The sequence below is a fragment of the Orycteropus afer genome, unplaced genomic scaffold (assembly GCF_000298275.1).
Source record: "Orycteropus afer afer isolate SDZICR_OR568_19922 unplaced genomic scaffold, OryAfe1.0 scaffold00146, whole genome shotgun sequence".
Taxonomy (NCBI): Eukaryota; Metazoa; Chordata; class Mammalia; order Tubulidentata; family Orycteropodidae; genus Orycteropus; species Orycteropus afer.
Window position 1 is genome coordinate 8,352,508 of NW_006921733.1, and position 8,329 is coordinate 8,360,836.

Sequence of the window (8,329 nt, forward strand, 5' to 3'; positions counted from 1 at the left end):
AAAAAGGGAAGAGAAAAAAAAAGAAGGAAAAGAAAAAAAAAAGCAAAAACCAAGAATCAAGACTAGAAAGAGAGAGAGAGAGAAAAAGGAAGAAAGGAGGAAGATAAATAGAATAATTTAAAAGCAAACACACACACACACACACACACAACTGTGGTGGGCATGGCAAGGCACACAAACTCTGCCATGGCACACATTGGGATGGATCCCCTGCAGGTCAAGAAGGTGGGTGGAGGTAGGAGGATGGCCACACTCCTGTTCACCAAGAGGGCTCAGGGCACAAGAGTAACAAGGGGAATATTGCACCTCTCCAGTCATCAGTCTCCAGGGTGGTTGTCTGTGCGGTCCTTGACAAGCAGAGTCCACTCCCAGGTCACAGTGCAATCAAGAATGCTACCTACACACATCTGAACAGCTGAACCAGCTGTTTGGAAACATCCAAAATGGATGCATCCTCAGGACATCTACTGGCTGACCCCAGGTCCATCCGTCCCCTTCCTCACTGTTTTACCTTCTGGTCATCAGGCAACAATGCAGTCCTTGCCCATGCAGCCTTTGCTGAGCACAGCCAATTCTTAGTTGCTATTGGGAAATATTCAAAAAGATTGTGCCCTCAGGACAGCTGGCAGTCTACAGCTGTGTTTGTCTCCTTACTTACTGTTTCATTCAGGTTCTTCTTCTAGTTGGTATTTAATCCACTTCTTTATCCTTCCCTTCAAAGCTCAGGGTTCTAGGATTGTCTTCTGTATTGGTTTCAATTTGTTTCTCATTGTTTTGTTGTAGAGAGTCTGTGTAGCTTGTTTGCCTATTCTGCTTTCTTGCTGATACTCCCCCTTGTTTCCAATTTTTGCATTTCAATAATCAGTAATTGTCAATAAATCTTGATTGCATGTTTGGTCAATGTCAGGCCTCAGAAGTTGGTAAAAGTCTTCAATTTCTTCATTTCTGGCTTGAATGTTTGGGATGTAAATTTGATCAATAGTAGTATTAACTGCTCTTCCTTGTAGATGTATTGATATTATCCTGGCACTGTCAGGATTGTGCTCCAGCATAGATTTTGAAATGTTCTATTTGATGATGAACGTGATGCTATTTCTCTTCAATTAGTCATAGCAGTCATAGTAAACCATATGATTGTCCAAATCAAAATGGCCAATATTATTCCATTTCAGCTAATGAATGCCTATGATATTTATATGTTTCATTTCATTTTTGACAACTCTCAATTTTCCTAGGTTCATATTTCTTACATTCCACTTTTGGATTATTAATTAATATTTGTCCATTTCTTCTAATTTTGATATGTGCCACATCAGCAAATGAAAGCTTTACTCCATCAATATCATAAAGGTTAACTCTACTTTAAGGATGCAGTTCTTCTCTAGTCATATTTTGAGTGACTTTGAATGTGAAGGGTTCATCCTCCAGCACTGTTGTTGTTGTTGTTATTTGCCATTGAGTTGGCCCCGACTCATAGCGACCCCTCCTTGGGTTTCCGAGGCAGTATCACTACAGAAGTAGGAATGCCCAACCTTCCTTCTGAGGAGTGGCTGGTGGGTTTGAACTGCCAGCCTTCTGGTTAGCAGTCAAGTGCCTTAGGCACTATGCTACCAGAGCTCCTGCCTCCGGCACTAGATGAGACAATGTTTCATGGCTATTTATAAACTTTTTCAGCAATATATCATACAGAGTTTCACTATTATTCATAAGGCTTTTAGTGGCCAATTTCCCAGTCTATCTTATTCTGGAAGCTCTACAGAATCTTGTTCCCATGAACAATCCTGTTGCTATTAGAAATTCTGGTGGAAAAGCTTTCATCATCACAGCAACACACAAGGTAGCACAGTAGGACAAAATGACAGATGAGTGATGGGAAGATGTCCTAGTCATAACTAAATACCTTGAGGGAGTGAGTTGCTGGGTGTGGAGGCTCAGGACCACAGGCTTGGGGGACACTAAGGTCAATTGGCATAACACTTCCCACAAAGACATTGTTCTACATCCTATTTGGTGAGTAGTGACTGGTGTCTTAAAAGCTTGTAAGTGGCTTCTAAGATACAACCAGTGAGCTCTCCCCACCTAGAGCAAATAAGAGTTAAGAACATGAAAGATTCAGAAAGCAATTAGTCTGAAAGACTAATGGAGTACATGAACACCAGCCTCTATGATCCTGACACCAGAAGAACTAGATGATGCCCACTGCTGATCATCCTGAAAATGATCACAATAAGAGGTCTTGGATAGTGTAGGGGAAAATGTGGAACAAAACTCAAAATAATAAAGAAAAGAAAAGAAAACCTAATCTTACTGGTCTTATGAGAGCTTGTAGAACTCCTGCAACTATAGCCTTTAGACACCCTTCAAGTTAGGAGCTGAACTTAATCACTGTGACCCTATAGGAACCCAAACAATATACAGATCTGTAAGGCAAACTCTAATATCAGGAGGGTATGCACTCACATACAGTCAAGCATATGAGATAAAGAGGATGGCACTTGCCAAGGGATAGAACTAGGAAAGGAGGAGGAGATAGGAAGGAAGAATGAAGGGAAGGGGTGGACAAAGGGACATGGATGAATGCTGTTACACTGTGGGGATTGAAGTAAATTTCACAAAACACGATGAGTATGGGTTGTTGAATGGAAAACCAATTTGCTCTGTAAATATTCATCCAAATCACAATTTAAAAAAAGATAAGAGCAGAAATAAATGAAATAGAATACAGAAAAACAATGCAAGGAGTCGACAAAACCAAAAGCTTTTTCTTTGAAAGGATCAATAAAATATACAAATCACTGGCTAGATTTAGCAAAAAAAAAAAAAAAAAAAAAATGGAGGTGCATTTCAATGAGGGTAAATAAGATTGCACAAAAGAAGCTTCCTTCTGGGCCTCAGCATAACGCTGTTGAGCATGAGTTTTATGTCATTGTTTTGGTTACATAGTGCCACTCTGACAAGAATATACCACAAATGGGATGAGTTTAACAGGAGTTTATTCTTACAATTTGGAGGTTTTAAGTCCGAGTTCAAAGTGCCAGTCTCCAGGGGCTGGGTGAAAGCACTTCAACCTTGGGCTTCAGCTCTGCCTCTTGCTCCTGGCCCACTGAAGCTGGAGGCTTTTCTTCACTCAGTTGCTGGCTGCTGAGACTGACAAAACCAAGGTCAACAAGTAATAAGGCAAATTCTGATATTACAAATCACACAGCAGTCCATTAATTCAAGTCCATTAAAAATCCCAAGATCGGCATAGCATGACAGGCTGCCGAACAATGACTTAGCTACAAGCAGGGTTCAAGCATGCTATAAGCTAGAGACCATTCTCAAAGCTACTTCTTATATATGAAAAACATACCACAACCCGAAACCAGCTACTCACTTGCTTGTGGTAAATCCTACCATGCAGCTGATTGCTTGTCTCATCATGGGGAATAACTACTGCCAGCTGCCCAGCCACTCAACCAGGCCCAGCCAAAATGACACATAACCTTAACTACCACAGTCATCATCTCTCTTCAAGACAAATTGAGGTGTCCTCATTGACTGGAGTCATGGCACTCCTCTGGCATATAACTCCTTAAACCTCAAAATGCTTACCATGTCTTTCTTCCAGCCCAGTGTCAAACTGGATAGAAGTATGCACATACTTGCTGCAGTATACTTGTGGGTTTTGAGCAGCTCCAAGGACAGCAGGCCAAGAGAGATAATCCTCAGAAATATTTATCAAAGTATACAGCAGAAAGACAGAGGTCAAGAGAAAGCTGTTCATTATTTCATGGTTATGGCTCTTGCTAGTTATCCCCAAGTGTATCAACAAAGTCAGTACTCCCACAAATAACCTTTTATTTAGGCTGCAGACCACTGACAACAAGCAAGATAATAACAAGACACAGAAGTTACATATGTAAAATAACCTGTCAGGAAGTTCCATTCAAACAGGAGGATTTTCCATTAATTACTCATAGGCGATAGATTCAAGAAAACCATATTTGTGATCATTGGCATTGTCCAGTGCCTGGGAATTCTGAGGAAATGAAATTCTGTGGGAGAGTAGGGAGGCTGTCACAGAAAACTACAGATCTACAAATCAGCTCTCAGGAGACTTGGAAATGTATTTCTTTTCAAGAACTGTGACAATACTTATTTCTGAAACTCAAGGTTATTGCAAAAATGCCACTCTTGTTATGATGTTTGATGTCATTAATGACACACATGAGGATCCAACTGCCTAAATCCAAAATAATCACAGCAACAAGAACACATATTTTCCTCTATTTCAACCAACAGTGAATCCCTTGGAACATCAGAGTGAAAGATAACATGTCTTTATAAGATTCCAATAAACTCTCTGTTGATAATGAGCATTCCACATGAAGAAGGAAGCAGAAGGTTTTTCAGTCCTGTGTAGAAGAGCCATCATGGCAACCTGTGTCCTGAACTGCTAAAGCCAATCATCTCCAGAGCTTTAGCTTCAGTAACTGACATAATCCTGCACATTGACTTCTCTACACAGAAAAATGTGCAGCTACCTGTTCTTTGGCACTAGAGTCAAGTATCAGACTACTCTACAATTCATCTAATTCCAAGGATAATTGGAAAAGTATATTATAATTCCTTACATTCAAGATTTCTCTGACAGGGGCATTCAATTATGTGAAATTTGCCAGTGTTGTCAGTAACGATCTGCACCACCCACATCCTATAATTATCAGAGAAAACCATATTTGTCCTTTTGTTCATTTCTCCTGATTCAACATGAAACCTTAGACTGAGTACCAGGGTATCAAAAATTGCTCAACTTGAATTGTTTCAAATTCCTTAGGAATGTAAATACTCACCCATGAAGATCACAGCCACGTGGTGAATCACTCTTGCTCAACAAAAATAGAACATATCTTATTGCTTAAACTCAATTGCCTCTGGACTGCAGCTTCACTTGTCCAAGAGTCAGTTGGTACTAGTTATAATCACCTTTAATCCATGGAATGGTGAATTTCTTGGCTGCATGCAGAGAAGAAAAGAGTCAAGTAATGAGACTGAGAAATGTCAGACGCTTTAGGTATTTTTTATCAATTTAGTGAGGTGGAAAGAATCGATAAGAGGGTCCACTTCAAAGTAAATGAATAACGTTATCATTTCCTCCTGGGCAGCAGCATACTCCTATTGAGGAGGTTTTGTGTTATCTCTCTTCAATACTAATTTAGATCTCATAATTTACCCTAGAATTAGCACTCCCTAGGCATATACCTCCCTTAGACTTCAAGATGCTTACCATACATGTTTTTATTCCATTCCAATGTGAAACTGGAGCAAATTGTACATATACTCTCTGCTAGATACCTAGGTGTTTGGAAGAACTTTAGGGATAACAGGATACAAATGATTGTCCTCAGAAATTTTTATCAAAGGAGAGACCAGTTAAGACAAGGGCCAACAGAGAGAAGTTCATTTCTTCATGGTTAAGACTCTAGCCTGCTGAGATAGGAAGATGGCATTATACCAATAACCCTCAAGTTTGATTCCTCTTCCAACTTAGATTCTGCATAATTAGGAAAAGCAGAAACAAATAATTATACTGGAGTTATGAGCAACTAAACAAACCAAAAAACAAAACAAAACAAAAACACAACTAAGGAGAATATAAAATATTAGATTCAGCAAATGTGTAGAAGAAGAGCAGATTGAACAACTGAGGAAAATAAACAAACCCACTAAGTGGAGATGGAGATGGAGAGGATTCATTAGAAATACAAAAGAGGTCAGTGGAGGGAAGGAAATAATAATGGAACCCAGAGGCATTGGGGTTCCCACTGGGGGTTTTTCATGGTGACCTAGGGCTCTGAGTGAGTATGATTATCTTACTGGGAAATGGATCAAGACTCTCTGGGTTTGGGCTGCTGTGGAGTCCATAAAGGAGTAGGGGAAAGGGCAAAAATCCCTCTGAGTAGGTGGAGCCCTAGAGCAAGTGCATGGCAGTGGGCTGGGACTCAAATCTTCCTTGACTCCTTTTAGCACACAGTGGAATACAGTACTGGGTTTTGGCAGCTTCTCAATCCAAGCAGAAAGCAATGGCCCTCTACCCATTGGGGTCTCTGTCAGTTTTGAACCACAAGTCTTTGACTGACAAAAGGATGTAATCATTAGTAGATATCTCAGGACACAGACTACTCTGTCAGTGCCTGCATCACTGACTGAATTATCTCACTGCAAATGTGGAAAATTCTTTCTACCTTTCTATCCAGAGGCTTGCTTCTGGCACCTTTTCTTTTCTTTTTTTTTTTTTTTTTCCTTTCTTCCTTTTCTCCTCTGTCTCATCCAATAGAAGGAACACATTAAACCCCCATCAGGCAACAGCAGCTATTACAATGAACACCTCACACAATAGATAGGCAACACCAATAGATCTTGTGCCACAGAATCAATGATAGATGGTGGACAATCTGCTTGTCCCAACTCCAAATCCTTTTCATGATGAACAGAGACCTGCACCCACATCCCCACTGCTGATTCCACCAACACAGAGAGAGCTGGAAAGCAACCCAATACAGTTGAGTTAGTAACCAATGAAGTACACCTGCTCTACACTTTCAGATACAGTAAAACATAAAATCAGGGTGACACATAATCAATACTCAACTAACAATTAAAGGCAACAACTTCAAAATATCTAGGAAACAACAGACAACCTTAAATCAAACAAACAAACAAACAAAAATGGACTAGACAATAGAAACAAAAGCCCAAGCTAAAGAATTATCTATCATGGAAGAAGAACAAGCAATAGAACTAAGAAGGAATTCAGAAGGTATATATATATATATAATCTCCAAGAGCTCAAGGAAACCAAAAACAGAAACAATGAGAAGACAGAGAATACCCTGAAAAAATTCAGGAAGACCATTCAAGACCAAAATAACAAGATAAATATACCTTTAGAACTCATACAAAAACAGCAATTAGAAATCCAAAAGATAAACACTAAAATTACTGAGATAGATTATACAGTGGAAGGACAAAAGAGTAGACTAGAACTGCCTGAAGAATGCATTTCCCAACTAGAAGATAAATCTCTTGATGCCACCCTATATGAAGAAAAATCAGAACAAAGATTTAAGAAAAATGAAGATAACTTAAGAATTAGATGGGATGACATTGAAAGAAACAACACACACCTGATTGGAATACCAAAACAAGAAAGGGGGGTGGTGGAAACAACCTCACTGCTGTTAAGTTGATTCTGACACATAGTGACTTCCTTTGGCTTTCTGAGGTGGTAAATCTTTACTGAAGTAGATTGCTCAGTCTTCCTTGAATGGAGTGGCAGATGGGTTGAACCACCAACCTTCTGGTTAGCAGTCAAATGCCTTGGGCACTATGCTCCTTACCAGAACAAGAGGAGTCAAAAAAAAAAAAAAAACAGTAAGAAAAACCCACTGAGAAAATTGTCAAAGGCTTCCTAATAGAAAATATACCCCATATCATGAAGGAAGAAAAGAGATCTGTCTGAGAAGCTCAACAAATCCCATATAGGATAGATCCCAAGAGAAAATCACCAAGATATGTGATAATCAAACTCTCCAAAACCAAAGACAAAGAAAGAATCTTGGGAGGTGCTCAGAAAAAATGAAATGGCACCTACAATGGAGAACCAGTAAGACTAAGCTCTGATTTCTCAGCAGAAACCATGCAGGCCAGAAGGCAGTGGGATGGCATATATAAAATCTTCAATGAAAATAACTTCCAACTGAGAATTATATATCCAGCCAAATTGTCACTCATATAAGTGAGTGAAATCAAGACATTCTCAGACAAACAGAAATTAAGGGAATTTGTGAAAACCAGACCAATCCTACTAGAAATGCTAAAGAGAGCCCTTGCTATAGAGAATGACAAATTACAATCAAGACATTGATTTCTAAGTGGCACCACCATTTAGAAAACAACCCAGAAATGATCCTCAACATAAGCTCACAAAATAATGTACACAGAGAAATAAGGGAATCAATCTGCAGATGATATCAACAACAAAGCAAATAGAGGGAATAAAAGTTTTAATCACAAAACCTCCAAATGGAGAGGAAGACAGGACAATGTCTTTATAGAACTGACTAGTTCCAAACTAAGGGAGATAAGAATTTACTTCACAGTGATCACAAAGAAAATTAACAATCCTCCTAAGAAAACTCAGAAAGAAGAAATATACATCAACTTAGTAAGCACAGAACAACAATAATGAAAACAAAGAAGAAACACTTGATAACAAAATGAGCACAGCACAGAAAAAAAATTTGGGCCAAGGAAATCACCAACAACACAACAAAAAGCACAATAA

General features: G+C 39.1%; 1 pseudogene; it reads right to left on the bottom strand.

Moving 5' to 3' along the window:
* Positions 1–5,141: 5,141 nt before the first annotated feature.
* On the bottom strand, positions 5,142–5,217 carry LOC122150462 (annotated as a pseudogene).
* Between the last annotated feature and the right edge of the window lie 3,112 nt (positions 5,218–8,329).